Source organism: Ciconia boyciana, chromosome 1, assembly GCF_034638445.1.
Source record: "Ciconia boyciana chromosome 1, ASM3463844v1, whole genome shotgun sequence".
NCBI lineage: Eukaryota > Metazoa > Chordata > Aves > Ciconiiformes > Ciconiidae > Ciconia > Ciconia boyciana.
The window spans coordinates 106,102,249-106,119,711 of NC_132934.1; the positions used below are offsets into that span (position 1 = coordinate 106,102,249).

At 40.6% G+C, this 17,463-nt stretch overlaps 1 long non-coding RNA gene across 2 annotated transcripts; it reads right to left on the reverse strand.

The window, feature by feature from the left end:
• Nucleotides 1-6,243: 6,243 nt before the first annotated feature.
• On the reverse strand, nucleotides 6,244-15,225 carry LOC140662514 (uncharacterized). 2 transcript variants are annotated; one of them, XR_012046107.1, is made up of 3 exons: nucleotides 15,150-15,225; nucleotides 12,903-13,535; nucleotides 6,244-12,393 (listed from the first exon to the last, which is right to left on the reverse strand). It is a non-coding gene; the product is annotated as an uncharacterized lncRNA (long non-coding RNA). The 2 variants fall into 2 exon arrangements; XR_012046106.1 differs by lacking the exon at nucleotides 6,244-12,393 and having other exon boundaries at nucleotides 12,902-13,535.
• Nucleotides 15,226-17,463: the final 2,238 nt, after the last annotated feature.

A 17,463-nucleotide genomic window follows, 5' to 3' on the forward strand; every position in this document is an offset into this window, starting at 1 on the left:
TCCTCCTCCTTATTTCTGGTTGCTTCATACAGTTGTTAATGCAGTTGCAGCTATTATTATGTTGACTTCTGTAGTTGTAGACTATACTAAACTAATTCCTTGATCCTTACTCTTAACTTCTAACAACCTTTCAGCCTCATATGGTAGCCTTCTGTTCTTAAAGTTATTGTTATAAGAACTGGAATTACCTAAGCTTACCTAAGCTTGAATGAAAGGGTATAGCATGCTTATTGAATTTAAGTAGATCTGTGGTGGAACAAATACATACATGGAAGGAAAGTCAAGGAGAAAAATCTTAATAGTATGGCAACATTCTTGGAATTAAATTGTAACGTAGTTTTCCTTCAAAATTACTATTTCAGTAGTTTGTTTTCCATTTTTCAAAATAAATGGTATAAGGGTTAAACCACAGAATCCATCAATTTTGAAGTAATGACAGAATTTAAACTGAATCATGAAACAGCTTGCTTTGTTGAGTAATTTTGAACTTAGAGTGGCAATTTATAAATTATGCCAAATGTCATATTGTCAGAACTCCTGCCTTTTCCACAGTTCCACCAATATCTTTCTCTCTTGAGAATATCATCTTGAGAAGATTTAGTCTTGATTTTTTATCTCTTTCACTTGGCATCCAAACTTCAAACCAATTCATGACTTAGAATCACTTAATTGCCAAAGAGGGATCTTGTCAAATACATTCTGAAAAATCTGAATAGAGAGAAGGCTAATTAAATTATCTTTGCAATAATAATTCTAAGAATTCCTGTCTTTTTTTATGAGCTCCCTTACCTTATCCTACAGATGTCAGTCTTCAAATTAATGCTGTTTCTGTGTATTCTTCACATTCAGAATTTATGTAGAACTTCCAGGATGTTACTCAGGATCAGTTTTAAAACTTCGTTGTCTATTGTGGTGGGTTGACCTTGGCTAAGGGCCAGACACCCACCCACTCTCTCATTCCACCCAGCCACTCTCTCATTCCCCCTCCTCAACAGGACAGGGGGAGAAGATAGGATGGAAAAGCTCATGGATCAAGATAAGGACAGGGAGATCACTCGCCAATTAGTCACAGGCAAAACAGACTCAACTTGGGGAAAATTAATTTATATTTTTGCCAATTAAATTGGAGTTGGATGATGAGAAATAAAGACAACAACAAAAATACCTTCCCCCTACCCCACCCCTTCTTCCCAGGCTCAACTTCGCTTCTTCATTCCCCACTCCTCTAACTCCCCCCGACAAGCAGCGGAGGGGGGATGGGGAATGGGGGCTGTGGTCAGTCCATAACAGCTTCTCTCTGCCGTTCCTTCCTCCTCACACTTTTCCCCTGCTCAAGCGTGGGTCCTTCGCACAGGCTTGTAGTCCTTCAGGATAAACGTGTTCCAGCGTGGGCTCTCCATCGGCCACAGTTCCTTCAGGGCACATCCACCTGCTCCACTGCAGGGTCCTCCATAGGTGAGAGCGGATTTCTGTTCCAGCATGGTCCTCTCCACAGGCTGCTCCAGCACCTGGAGCACCTCCTCCTCTTCCTTCTTCTCTCGCCTTGGTGTTCACATGGTTATTTCTCACGCTATTTTTGTTTCTTTTTCTCTCTGTCAGCATTTTCTCCCCTTCCTTAACTATGTTTTCCCACCGGTGCCACCAGTTTGGCTGATGGGCTCAGCTGTGTCCTGTGGTGGGTCCGTTGTGGAGCTGGCTGTGTCCAGGACAGGACAGCCCCTGGACTCGTCTCACAGAGGCCACCCCTGCAGCCCCCACCGCTGCCAACACCTTGACACCGACACCCAATACATCTATACATCATCCCCCTTTTCTTGTAGCACTTTTAAGGTTTTAAAAACAGGGCTATCTTCCCCACTTCAAATCTCATATTTATTTGCAATCCATCAATAACTTAATTTAAAATTGAATCTTAGTGATTAAGCTGAAAATGTGCTCTCCGAAGCTTGTACTCGTGGGAGGTGTGGGATTTGCTTCATGTGTGACAAGCTGTATGAGCTGCATAACATCATTTTCTACCCCTAACTGGTAGAGGTAACTCCTTATTCTCCTTGCTCTGGAAAAAAACCCAGACATTTATAAGCCTTGTTATGCTCAGCACTCATCACCATTATTTTAAGAGTAATGAGGCTTTTTTTTTGCCTTTTTTTTTAATGAACCCAGCAACAATTGACTCAGCCTCTGATACCCATGAACTCTTATGCTGGACAGACAGGAATGAAAATTACATTGTCTTTGAGGATGCTGCATGCCATCCTCTGCTTACTGCTTTTATTCAGCTACTGTTTAATAAGTAGCTAGTAATAATAAATATTATTCACTTCTCTGTCTTAAGCCATCAGATATTTATCAAATTGAACTATGTGCTGTGAGACTTAACTCGGTGTTACAATCTTATCTCATTATTTCTTTGAGTAATACTCTAGTGACCAAGAGTTATACTGTGCTGCCCTGCCACAAGCCATGTGGCACCTGCCAGCGCAGGCAGCCTCACTGCCCTCGGCGGTTCCTCAGCAAGTATGGAACTGGGCAGGGAGGGAGGCAGGTCCTGGACACACTAAAATAGTATTCCACTGCTGTGCACCCTGTGAATAAAGCTTAATGAGAGCCACAGCAGAGTAATGTCACCTCTCGTACAGGCTTTCGAGGAAGAACTTCACCTCAACTTGGGGTTCAGAGCTGCCACCTCCTCCACAGGTAGGAGGATGCACCCTGTCTCTTAAAGGTGAAGGAAGTGGTGTCTCAGTTTTATGCAGCATACCTGGAAATATAGAATGAAAATCTCCATTTTACAGGTGGGATTCTGAGTCACAGGGAGTAAATGACTTGTGCAAAGTCACACAGCTGAAACAAGGAATTGCATCTGGATTTTTGAAAACTTAAGCCAGGATCTTTTTCTGTGATATTTCTTTTTTTAAACTAAAAATGCATTGATGTTGCAAATGAGGATGAATATTACAAACCCATCCATTTTTGGACTTCACTTCCATGGTTATTAAAATGCCCTAACACAGGCTTAGACAGTCATTAAAGTGTATATTTTTATTTGAATTTGTGTTTAAGTAGGACAAAGTTCAGTAGTGTTTTTTCCCTGAAGTTTGACCTGGACTTGTTTCTATTTACAAACACTAATATTCAAGCAATTTAAAAGCTAATGTTGTTTATATATGTTGGATGCTAATAATTCTGCTCTATTGTATAAATATATATTTACACTGGGAAATCCTTATGAAGCTGAATTAAAGGCAAATGTAAACATCGGGGTTAATTTCTGCACATTTTCAAGCACATATCAGAAGGGAAGAGTAAAATTGGTCATTATGAGTATATAGTGATGAAAAATGGCTAGACACAATAAAGGATAATTTCTTTGGTTTCCAGAGCATAATGGAGTATGAATCATATTTAAAATTAATGGCTGAGAAGACAGATCATGATTTGAATGTCATCAGTAGCTATTTTACTCCTCCCTAGAGCAGCAACAAGCCTTTTATGAAAGATGAGTTCCTGCAAACAAGCCCTTCTAAGCTATCTGAAAGCTCCTCATTTATAACAGAGCTTTAGAAAATGTTTTCTTTTTACTTTTTTCAGTGCTTGGAGTAGGGGGAGCAGACTGGGAACACCACCTCACTGTCCAGCAAGTAACATGCAGTTATTTGTTTGCAAGTAATTTTTTTACTTGCTTTTTGCAAGTGTAACTTTTTGGGGGGGTAATGTTGGCAGTGCATGACCTCATTTTCAGATGGTGCGTTGTCTTCCTTTATCCTTTTCTACTTCTGAAATAAATTTGAAATTACTTCAGCAACTTCTGGTATTTTCACTTTTGGACAGTGCTGCATCCCTGAGCCTTCATTTGAAGCACCGCACCAACACTGATGTTCAGCACCCTTGAAGACCGCTGTCACGTTCCCACCCCTTGCCGAAGAGCTCGTCTGTGTCCATGCATCAGGCCACTGCAGCACTTGTGCCCGACGCATCCTGCCTCACCTGCGAGAGCTGCTCTCAGACGCCCGCCCTGCTGCCTGCTCTGCAGGGCCTTCTGCCGACAATCCAAACCTGACCTGTGTCCAGTGCTTATACCCCAAAGCCTACGACCAACAGCAGGGCAAAGCCTAACTTGACTGCTTATTAAAACACCACTCTCTTAAGCATTTAATCTGTTTATTCTTGCATCCAGGGAATGCATTACAGGGAATGCCACTTGTTCAAAAGTAGCACATTTGGCCAGGGTGGCTTCTGCTCGCTAGTGGGAAAGGAAAAGGAGAGGAAAAAGGCAATACACAGTATCTGTTTGTGGAAAAAAATTGTGCTTGCCCTCAGCATTTTACTCACAAAATAAATGGACCTCAGATATGTGCCAGTACTCATTTTAATAACTGGAGAAATAACACAGTGGAGGGGGACTGCTATTGTTTCTATTTAAGTGAACCTTTAAGTTCTGTTGTTGTGTACATGTGGTAGGCAATAAGTAAAGATAATTAGTCAACAATGAGTCTTTTTCCAGAAGAAGGCATCCTGATGTTTTTGATAGTCAAAGATATAGAGCCGCAATGAAAGAGGAAAATCTGGGGATTTTTGGCTTCTATGTATATGTAAAGTAATTCATGCTTTTTGATTTTCAGCATCAGCGACAGTCCGATATTGGAAGTTGAAGTCTGCTGTTGGAGATCAAACTTTTAATAAAAGATGAAATATGCCTTTTGTTTTAAAGAACTGTAGGTAAGACCTTTCCTGACATTCAGACTTCGTGTTTACTAAAGCTGTTATGTACTTTCAGTTCACAGGCTGTCCTTAAGCTGTTGGAGTTATTATACTGGTGTATTACCTTTCATTCTTCCCACAAAATCTCTCATGGCTCATTTGCCGTGCACGATGATATTCTGTGAGATTGTTTTCATTTTTCAGTAACATATCACAGAGTATCCCAGATTTAGCCGTAACTGTATTTCACTGGCAGGCTCCTCTCTCCTCTTCCTTTTGGAATTGCCTCTTGAAGGGAGCGCTCGTAAAGCACGGCTGGTTAGGATCTCTGTTTAAAGGGCCTGACAAATTATACTGTTTCAAATCGGCATGAAGGCAGGATCACAGGCTGAATGCAGGCATTGGAATGGTTCACTCTTACAAACGGAGATAGACCAGAAGGGATACTTACATGTATAATACCTAAAATAATAGTCTGACTTCTGCTTTAGAACATCATTCTTCATGCTGCACTGTCCTATTTATAGTCTTGTAATGTCAGAAAAACACTTTCTATTGTATTTAGGCTCTCCTATTCTTCGGCAATATCTAGAAAGATACTGAAGCTATTCTGCTAAAGGTAGCTGAAATTTTGTTGAAAAATGTTTCCCTTTGTGTCATTACAGTATATTGTTTTGCAGGAGCTGAAATGGGTACAGTGAAAGTTAAGGACTCTAATGATCTGTAGCCTGGCAACTACGAGAGTGGCCCGAGATTTGGAAGACACATACATGCTCAATTTCTTGCTCTGGTAAAGATATTCCGGGGGGGGGAGAGAGAGAGAGAGAGAGAGAGAGAGAGAGAGAGACATATACACACACATGCATGCATGCATACATATATATATATATTTTATATATATATATATATATACATATATATATAAAAATAACAGCAACAAAGTAAAATCATCTCTCTGCTGATACTTTTGCACATCCTAGGACATGGTAGCCTGACCACCATATGGCAGGATTCTGTCCTCTTAATGAATACTTTCTAAAACAAAAAAGAATATATTTGAATACACACACGCACCACCACCCCCCCCCCAAGCCTTGTATAATTTCCTTATTGCAAAAAGACTTGATAAGCTTACTTCTTATTTCAGTGTGATGAAAAGCTAAATACAAAAACATCGGAATTTCAGAAATGTAATTGCTGTCTCTTGATCAGTTATAAGGGGTCATTATCCATTCGCTCTACCGGATAGCCTTGTGAACTACATAGAGTAACTCTCTGCTCCTGATGATCCCTCAGTTATCAAAGCACAAGGACTACAGGAAAGGAATTATCTTTTTCATACGTGGAAGATTGGAAGGGATGGTAATATTGGGAAGTTCATGGGGACATGAATAAATGGAAGGAATTCCCTGGTGTGGGAAGACAACTAATGCAAGTTATAATCTAAGTATTCTAAACTGCTACTTCTAAAAATAGCTATCTCTAGACATTTCTCTGTTGCACTTCTCATTTTGTATAAGACATACCTGGTACAGCATCGTGCTATGTAGGAGTGAATCTGATGGTTTAGAAAGGTAACCCGAATGAAATATGAATGGCTAGTTTCAGTGCTCATAGAAATACATTAGAAAAACATTACACGGAAGCAATAATTTGAGATCCCAAACACGTTTTTTCCCCATTAACGATATTTTAAAATGCAGAAAGCACTTCTGTGAAGCATGAAGGATGGTCAGGGTTAGCTAATGAGGCTGATAGGTACAATTGCTGCATGCTTGATCCATCTTGGATCCTAATGCTCATTTGGACATGTCTTATTATTGTGTGGGTGTTAAGTCTGTCCACACTCATAATCAATAGATATATGGTCATTCACAGTGTTTATGCCTCTATCTTAGAAAGCTGGAACAAAGTGATCAGGATGTAGTTTGCTAGGCTCATACAGAAAATTTCTCGTAGAAAATCTGAGCAAACTAATTGCTGGCATTAACACAGGAGTCATATAGCTGTGATAATGATACGGATAATGAACCCCATGCCTCTGGCCATCACTTTATCACCTATGGGGGCAGCAAAGAATTTATTCAACCCTGAGCTGTGTTTTATAATTGGCTATTTGTATCTGGGAAGGTTTTGGTTCTGTATGGTAGCTTCAGATATCACTCATCAACTGTAAAAGGGCCTAAGTGCATCAGAAGAAACAATGGTGGGGACCCACTGTCAAAGTGTGTTGGAAAACATAAGAGCCAAAGCCCCATAATTTTCACTTTTGAACACATGGATCTTTGAGATTTAGAGGAAATAGTCTGAACTGGCAGCTTAGCATAGCTTAGCAGATTTATAAAAACTGCTTATCTGCCAAATGATGATAATATCATGTTGCATGAACATACTGAACCAGGTGGGGCAGTGCTTTGTCAAATGTAGTTTTGTTTTGGTGACGTGACTCCTCAATCTCACAAAAGGGTGGGAATTTCCCACCTTTAATTCTGCACTGGGTATCATGGCACATCACATCAATGAAAGTCCCCCTAATAACAGGATGCTACCTAGTCAAAGACTCTTGAATGTCTGAAGGTTAACAGTAGAATATTTTTCAGTTATTTGCTAAAAGCTGAATTCAACATAAGACATGGCTACAGTTCATTCAGTCTGCATCTAGATGCCTAGTTGAGAACAGAATTTGGGAGTTCAATTTTCTGAATTGTAGCATATGCAGTGAGAGAGGCACTGTTAGGAAGCAGCTCATACCTTATATCCCTCCAGAAAGCAATTCAGCCTGCATTTCTTTTTCTGTTAGCTGTATAAAAAGCCCAGGGAGAGTATGAATTTAATTTAAGCTGGTTTGGCAAAGACTATTTGACTTGGGCTTAGGTATTCTGAGTTTATTGTCCTAGGCATGTGGGCATAGGTGTCTGCCAGTATCAGTAAGTTAAAATGACATCCACAGCAAAGAATTTGGCAAGCGTCTGCAGTCTCCACTGCAAATTGTGGCTTACTGCTTAGTAAGACACAAGTCCCTCTTCCAAGAAAGAGGAACAGAAGAGCTCTTGTGTAGTTGACTGTAGCCTCTGAGCTAACGAGGGGTCCTCTCCCCTGCTGTTTCACAGCTGAGACTGGAGCCCACACACAGCAGTGCTAGTTCTCCATTCCCAAAAGTGCATTCCTACAGCCAGTCAACTGTAAAAGGAGAAAAGAAGATATTAATAGACAAGAGGTGACCAGGAAGAGTTTCTTAAAGTATCCCTTATCTTGTGCTCATTCATGGCTGACTACCAGCCCAAAGAACTACCAGATTTCCACTAAGGCACTTCAGTAGTTCAGGTTAGATGCTTAGCTGTAGGAAAATTACTTGGAGCAGACCTAAGTTTTGATCATCTGGGTCTAAAATGTGATCCCAAATATCCTGCTCACTGGTTGCCTATAGTGGCATGGCTTTTATTTGCATATTCTTCAGGTATCAGTTCTGCTCCTGGGCTTACTCCTGTTTGGAGCAGCTATGTTAGTAGCTTCAGTTAAAATCAGATCAAGATCCAGGTAATGTCCACTCTGGTAAAAAACTTTGGATGCTCAGCACACACCCACAAGATTAGATGGCTGTGGCTACTGTCTTCACTATGCTAGTTTTCCGGGATGCAGGAGAATGAAGAGATTTTTCATCTTTCAAGACAGTTTCATAATGAAAGGACATATCAGCTTAGGTACAGAAGCAGTAAATCAAATCAGGTTTAAGCTATTCCAAATGTTTTTCCTATCTTAATTAAAAAACCACCACCAACAACAACAAACAAAAAACAACACACAAAAAAAACCCACAACAAAACCCAAACCCTCAACAATAGTAAAGGACCACACATAGAAATCATAAATAAAAAAAATCTTCATTTAGATTTTACCTTTCACATGATTTCTGGCTCCAAAATCACTCCACAAGTAAAATTCGGTGAAGTAGATTTACATTTTTCATTTAAATAGTGAAAAGCAGTAGCAATTTTTTTCCCCCAAGCTTCCTGAACCAGAGATTTCCAATCATTTTTTAACATAATAATTTGGAAAGCATTCACTTACTCTGTTTTTAATCTATCCAGCTATGTATTACTGATCTGAAGGGGTTCACTCAAACTACACATTTATTTTATTATGAAAGTCTCAAGAACAATGTAAATTTTAAAATAAGTCTAAGCGTTTGGTTTTCTAAGAATAAGATTTTACAAAATCAAATCAAAATCAATTCTATAACTTTTTAGAATTTAATACTGTTTCAAAATATGTTATTGGTAATAAAGCTTCAAGGCAAAAATTGCGGCTACAGCATAACCTAGCAGAGAGATATTTCAGTCATTTCTTCTTATTATGCCAGCAGACAGGTGAATCACATCTGAAGATCTCTATAAATGCTAGTCATACAGTGGATCTGCGCCATAACTTTGCTAGGACCTTGTCAAACTATACATGCTGTGTTTTTTACATTCCTACAGGACATCCCATACGTATTGCTTTTTTCGAGTTTCCCCAGGAGCAGCTGCACCATCCCACTATGGTTCTTAACTAGGAAAACAGCATCCAGCACCTGTTTGTCCTGGCAGAGAGCTGCAGCCTGCTCACTGCCTCCTCCTGGGCAGATTTTAGGACAAGGACACAGCATTGCTATATATGCTGAAGGATTTGCTATAAGCTGGAACTGATACTCCAAGGGGCTGGAACATAAATGTAAACTCAATGACCAGGTGATGTGGCAGGGGAAAAAAAAAAAGGTTGCTGCAGGTCTGTCCTACTGTCGGCACGCTGTCAGACCTCGTGAGAATTTTAGATTAAATTTTCTGCCTGAATTTTTGCTAGTAACTGGAGGGTACAGTATCAGGCAGTTTTACAACTGTGGCTGCGGCACTGAAATATTAAAAAGATTTTTTTTTTCCTTGTACTTTTGACTTGTGAGACAGGAAACTCCCTGTTCTGAGAATTAAAGCAGCAATGCAGTTTAGGTTTCAGTTGCGAGAAATGGAGAATTCTTGATAAGACAATTGCTGGGTTAAGTACTTGTTTAAAACCAAAACCAACTCATGAGTAACATAGGCAGCTAAATTGCACCATCTGGAGCAAGAGGCAGTTGTAAGCATCTTTATTTAAGAATCAGTTTATAAATAATAATAAAAGATGTGTGGAATTAATTCGCTTCTTTTCTGCAGGTAGCGACATTGGTTAGTTCAGAGTATACCTACGTAGCACATGAAGCTTTGTGTAGGCATCTGGAATAGATATTTCTTAATAATTTTATATAATAAATCCAGAATAACTGCTAATGATTAATAGGCAACATTGCTTAAAGACTTCAGACCACCCGACAGCCTGGACAAAGCACAGGCAGATGCTTTAGACAGGCTGTAAGGAAGACTGAGAATTATAAGCAAGGCAGGGAAGTTACCTTTTATCGTGGCAGGGACTGCAAGTGTCATCATACACCTCAATGCCACACATTGTACAAATTAGACTGATCCATTGACTACATCTAGACAACCTTGTTTTCTATCTGGTATTCTGGGCCTTTCAACTTTAAGCTGGGCATTCAGAAACTGAGGCACATAAAATTAAGTCATCTTCTAAATTTTACAGAGAAAGTGGTATTTTTGTAAGAATACAGTCATTTTGTTTTCACAATACTAATTTGTTGTCAATGATTAATGAAATGGGAATCATTTTTGTTACTGAAAATTACAGGGCTTGATTCACAAAATGACTGTTATTCATTCAATGTTTACAGATGGAAGGAAACTGAAAAACAATTTCTACATGATCCTCAAAAACTTTTTAAGCTTCATCTAAGTTCGTTCAAAGTGAATATAAATATAAAGATAAAATAAGGCAGTAATCTATGTAAGGCAGAAACAGACTAAGATTTAGAGCCTTTTAGGATGAAAAATAATGAATGAAAAAGACTGCTTAATTAAAACTTAACATGAAGTTGTGCACTTTTAAAAAGGTCCATCTAATTCAGTGCAATTTATTTCCAGATGGAAGGCATGCATAGGAAAGATTATACTCACAGAAAAAAGAAAAAACTTTAGTGAGACCAAGGCAACCATTAGTAAAGCAAATATTAGCACATTTATAGAGCTTCGATAGGGGAAGATCTGTGAAAAGAGAGTGTTTTAAAGAAGCTGCCCACCAAAGGAACATAGAAAAGTTTAGATTTTGAATATATGGCTATTTTCTCATGTCAAGAACTCTGATTTAGTTCCAAAGATATTTTATGGTCTGTACAATTAAAACATGTGCATCTATATAAATGTGCATTATACTGCCTATCCAAAGAAACCTACTAGTTTAATTCTTGTGACGTGAGCTAACATACTAAGAAAGGACAAAATTATTTGTTCTTCAGTGGATCTTTGTCTCTAGTGAACAACTAGTCAGCATCAGGAAGCGGGATTTATCACAGAGTCTAAAAATTAGGGTCTGGTAATTCTGCTTGGTGAAATTTAATTTAGATTTAATTAGAGATGGAGTGGAGTCAAGATACGTGTCTTCAATAAGGTGTTGTCAATACTGAAGGGGTAAAAGTTACCTTTGTTTTATTGGACCTCCCAGTTGATAGTGACCCATGAAAATTTGCCTTTCGGGTTAGCTGGCTGCGGCCACCATGGGCTCTCACCTGAGGCAGCGGTGACAGGCATTCACGTGTGCGTGAGAAATAGGGGCTGGTGATCTATCAGTGCCAACAGTGCTTATAAAAACCCTGTGCTTGGGTTTATTTCCTACAGGCAGGGAATGAAACTGCGGGTGAATAGCATCCCACTTGCCCACAGTCCTTGTGCAACTCTTCTCTTTCCTGGACCAGGTGCTCCCAGCCTCCCCAGCCCTGTCACCATGTTTCTAATGCTTTCTGGTCATGGTGCCCCGGGCTCAGGGTACCGCCTGGCCACAGCTCCCCTCTGCATCGCCCCCGGCACGCCTGAGGTCTCTGTCCTGCAACCGGGTACTTGTGAGTGGCCCCCCACATGCTTGGCAGAGGTTTTTAGGTATCAGTGACATCTCTACCTTGGACACAGGGTTGTATGCATACAGAGGGCCTTTCAGGACTGGTGTCTCCATCTAACTTGAGGAATTACAGTATCAGCAGCAATACTGAGCAGCTAGAGCCTGTCCCTCTGGTCCTGTTTCTCAACTTGGTTTGTTACCTAATCCAGCTGCATTTCGCATTGATTCATGGTAATTATCTTCACATGTGTGAGGACAGAACCTGACTAACCTCTTTTTTCTAATATTGATCACCACTAACTCTTTTATTTTTGTTTTATAACAATTATTTTTCATTAAAAAGTATCATTCTTAAAAAAGTACCTGTGTATTTTCCTATTGTCAGGAAAAAAGCTGAAATTCCCATCATGAATCAAACCAAAACCAATCAAAATCTGGGGGAAAGAAAAGCTATCAGCAGGTTTAAGAAGGCGGCTTAATATTCTCAAAATATTTTCAGAATATTTTAACTTTTAAATTAGTATTTTTGAAAACATAAAGTGTCCAGTATGGCGTATCAATAATTTGAAACTTCCTTCTCAGTTGAAAAAAAGAAGTTAGAAACTGACCTTTCCCCTACACATCGACACAGCATTGTCTGGTGATCTGAGAATCTTGTAATGGCACCGAGCAGCTCAGGAATGACTGAAGAACACCTCCGAGCCCAACATTTTTTTCCTGTCAGACAATGATGTTAGAAGTTTTAAAAGGATTGCTCTTGCAATATTGTTTCTTTCAGCGGTGTCGTGGAACTTGCATATCTGTAGGTTGCTGGTTGAAGTTGCTTTCTCATTTGTGATTATACCTTTTTCATTATGTTTAAGAGCTTTGCTACAGATGAGTAGCATATGGTATTGGCTAAGGAGATGAGACTTTAATGAGATCTAGAACACACCAACAAAATGCATGCTAAATTGCAATGACACGCTTGTGTTGGTAGCATGTGATGTTGTGAAATCAAATTCCCGACAAGACAATACAAACAAATGCACTTCAGCAAGCACGCAGCCACCGAACTTGTTCGCAAGTTGGTCCAGGAGACGGGGCAAGTGGGGGGCTGCTGGGAGGGAGGAGCAGTTGGGTTGTCTCCTCGTTCTGCTACTGATTTGCTGTGCAGTTTCGTAAAAGTCATTTCACCTTTTTTTCGCATTTTGCACATGGACATAATGAGGCATGGTACTACTCACTTGAAGATGTAGAGATAAAGTGGTAAGTATGACTGCTGATGCAGAAGGGTCTTCCGAAAATTGTTGCATTTCTCTTACACATACGCAATGTCAGATAGCTAAACAACAAAAATTACAATCAACAGCAATAGACTGTGAGTGATATGTGACTTGCTGTAACCTGGAGCCATGCACACTATTTAATTAGCGCCACTGAAAATCTTCCATCAGGGAATACAAGAGCCAGTCTTCTATTCAGCTCAAGGAGCGACTATTGAGCCTCCAGAAGGAAACAGATAGCAGTACCTCTGAGTACCTCTGACACTTTGGCTTTCATGCCCGGACTCCCAAATCACCCATTTTTTGCAAGGAAGAGTAAAAGTAATAACGCTAATAATATTGTTGTGAGTAGTTCACAAGGTCTGGAAGGGTTTGGTAACATCATTACTCTGTCTTGGGAGAGATTAAAGAAATTAAATGTTAGATTCCTAGCCAAGGAATACAGATCCAACAAATATAACCTAGGTTGGCGCCATTTGGAGGATGGATGGAGGATAAAATGAAGCTATAATTGTTCCATTAAGACTGCTCCACTTGTGTCCTTCTACCACTCTCTAAGCTTCCTCTTGCCTTCCCCCAAATGCGGAGAAATACCTGTCAGAAAAGTAAAGTATGTAAACATCTCTTTTTTCTACCATGCTTAGGCAGAAACAGCCAGCTAATTAAAAATAGCAGTTTTCATTCACTCAGCCTTCCCAAGGCATCCCGAGTCTTGTGGTGGAAATGTATTTTTAAGAAAAAATTACTTTTTATCTCTTTATGAAGAGTTTATTCATGTCTGTTTCACCTTAACAAAGTTTGGAAAGCTAAAACTAAAGAAAGCTTGCAGTGCAAGTTATCGACAAATTGCATTTTTCAGGTACAAGAATTTTCTAGGAAGTACCACTAGATTTGAACTAGAAATAGTCTCAAACCAAAAGATTCAATCATCTGTGAACTTTAAGGAAACACAGATCTCTCTGTGAACTTCATGGGTCATCTTTTATGACCCATGTAGAATTTAAACTAAAATCTAATCCTGGATGCAATTTTACCTATTTAGAACAGGTCTGAACCAGAGCTGATCATTACAGTCCCAGTTCTAGTACACTTGGGGTGTGGTGTGGTGTGGAAATCTGAAAAATAGCAGTTGCATCATCCATAACATATCTCTAAGATACATGAACTGCAGGTGAGTGCAGATGTTCTTAAGATAGCTTTAAAGTAGGTAACTGGCAATTTAGCTTCAGGAGCTCAACATTAGCTAGCTCTGGTTATCAAACCAGATGCCAAGGTGAGTTTTGCACCACGCTGATCTTCATGATACCTTTAGCAGTCAGACGGCAGGAGCCACATGAGGTAATTTAAAGCTATCTTCAATATGCAACTTGGTGGCCATGTATGCATATTTGTGGACTATGCTGTGTCTTATACTACTGACATACTCTGTTAGCTGCTTTTTAAAAGATAGACATCTCTGTCTTAATGCTACCAGCAGAAGGCATTTTCTTGTGCTTTGCAGAGCAAAAAGACAATGATAACATCTTTTTACAGTAGTCATGGAGCAGAAGGAAAAATCAGTTTAATTTGCAGTGAGGATTTTCAGGGTATGCTTTGGTTTACTTGATTTTGTTGAGAACAGCAAGCTGGATTAACACAGGATGGGCAGCCTGCGGCTTCTGAGTTGCGTGCACTTATCGAGCAATCTGAGTGTATTTTCCCTGCCAAGGCTCCACTATGGTTGTGTTGCAGTGGGAAGGCCAGGTAAGAAGTAGGGTAGGTAATTTGAGCCCTGGGGGCTGTTGAATTGAGATTACCCCCAACCCAGCTCACGTTATCTCCTAGTGAAGAGGTGAGGCCCAGAGAACACCTTTGCTGCTTCCTACGTGTAAGTTGTTTTAAGAACTTCTTTGGACTCCCAGCACCTATGGTATATGTATTTGCTTTTGGCAGGGAGCTGTTAGGATCAATAAAGATTTGTGGAGACTTTTTCTTACTGTTTCTATGCTAGCTACTTTCTACAAAATATTTTCCCATCTTAAGGAAAAAAAAAGTGTCTTTGAAATCTTTCAGAGACCAAGGATCTGAGCCAGGGCCTGTGTGGATCTGACAGTATGGAAAGATGATTGCAGAGGGAGCTGAAATATCCAGCGTGGCATTTTTATTTGTACTTACTCCCTTGTACTCCATGCTTCTCTTCCTGCTGGCGCATCCTTATTTATCTCTTACCTTGAGCCAAATATATTGTGCTATTCTGAGAGATATTTTCCAAAGAAGCTGCAGCATCTCCTTGGGATGATGGCTCCTGGTAAAAAGATTATTTTGTTCACTTGGTTATGTACAAAGCATCATCTGTTTCCTCCTAATAGGTTTTTCTTCTAGGTGAATGTCTTTTAACAATCAGAATTAGAAACAAATTATATTCAGCTATTCAGACCTTGCAAAGAAAGAACTAAGATTGTCAGCCTTATGCCTGTGTATTTTTCCCTGTTTGACAAGTCGGCTAAAGTACAAATGCTGCACCATGCCCACTGCTCTCAAGAGTATACGAATAATATTTATATATGTATATACATTATATATATTTAAAAATATATACTGTAATCTGTGTAATACATACATCATGTTTGCAGATGTTCCAGTGATATCAAGACAGTAAAGTATATGGTAACAGGTTTTTTTCAGTCCATTTAGCCATTCCATTGCATGAAGGAAAAGATTATATACCTAGGTGATTTTTTTCAACAGAGAATGCTAGCTCTTCAATTATATTCTTGCTGTCTTTACCGGGACTATTATCATCAATAAAAATCCTCACATGTTTTTGCAGGATGGGGATTGTGCATCTATACTATGGAAACGTGATTATCCATGAGTGTGGTATCTGGACAGCTATGTGCTTAGAAATTCAGTTTGCTTTTTATTATAGAGAAAGACAAAGAAGACCAAAACTTTGGGAAAGAGGGTTTCCCGTATTGAATATTTACCATTTCAGCTCCAGAGTCAGGAAAAGTAAACTCTGAGTCATTACTTTTTATTTTTAGTATCCAATCTACTGGAAATGAATGGAATGCAATAACCTTCAAATCCTTTTAGTTGTGAGTTACATGACATAATTTATTTGAAAAGCAACATGAGATAATGGAGAGTGTATTGGGTTTGTGTGGCAAGATTTTGGTAGCAGGGGGGGCTCCAGGGGTGGCTTCTGTGAAGCTGCCAGAAGCTTCCCCCATGTCCGACAGAGCCAATGCCAGCCGGCTCCAAGATGGACCCGCCACTGGCCAAGGTCGAGCCCATCAGCGATGATGGTAGCACCTCTGGGATAATGTATTTAAGAAGGGGAAAAAAAACCCTGTGCAACACCAGCCGAAGAGAGGACTGAGAATATGTGAGAGGAACAGCTCTGCAGACAGCCAGGTCAGTGAAGAAGGAGGGGGAGGAGATGCTCCAGGCGCTGGAGCAGAGATTCCCCTGCAGCCCGTGGTGAAGACCATGGTGAGGCAGGCTGTCCCCCTGCAGCCCATGGAGGTCCATGGTGGAGCAGATATCCACCTGCAGCCCGTGGAGGACCCCATGCCAGAGCAGGTGGATGGGCCTGAAGGAGGCTGTGACCCCGTGGGAAGCGACGCTGGAGCAGGCTCCTGGCAGGACCTGTGGACCCGTGGGGAGAGGAGCCCATGCTGGAGCAGGTTTGCTGGCAGGACTTGTGACCCTGTGGGGGATCCACGCTGGAGCAGTCTGTTCCTGAAGGACTGCACCCCGTGGAAGGGACCCACGCTGGAGCAGTTTGTGAAGAACTGCAGCCCGTGAGAAGGACTCACGTTGGAGAAGTTCATGGAGGACTGTCTCCCGTGGGAGGGACCCCACGCTGGAGCAGGGGAAGAGTGTGAGGAGTCCTCCCCCTGAGGAGGAAGGAGCGGCAGAGACAACGTGTGATGAACTGACCGCAACCCCCATTCCCCGTCCCCCTGCGCTGCTGGGGGGGTGGAGGTAGAGAAATTGGGAGTGAAGTTGAGCCTGGGAAGAAGGGAGGGGTGGGGGGAAGGTGTTTTTAAGATTTGGTTTTATTTCTCATTATCATACTCTGATTTGATTGGTAGTAAATTAAACTAATTTCCGCAAGTCGAGTCTGTTTTGCCCGTGATGGTAATTGCTGAGTGATCCTCCCTGTCCTGCTCTCGACCCACAAGCCTTTCGTTATATTTCCTCTCCCCTGTCCAGCTGAGGAGGGGAGCGACAGAGCGGCTTTGGTGGGCGCCTGGCATCCAGCCAGGGTCAACCCACCACAGAGGGGTTGGTTGAGAAATATAAGGCACGTTCTTCCTGCGAATACCCATTTTCTGACTCCACTTTTTCCATATTTAAAATTGGAACTCTGGAGATAAGAATATGAATTGATTTTTTGAAATTGTTTTGTGTTATGTTAATTTAAAATGATCAGCTAACGCAGCAGTAATGATCACAGACAATTGTTCTTTTGAAACAAAGATAACATATCATTGATCTGACGCTGCAATCATAAGCTTCAAAATACATCAGAGAT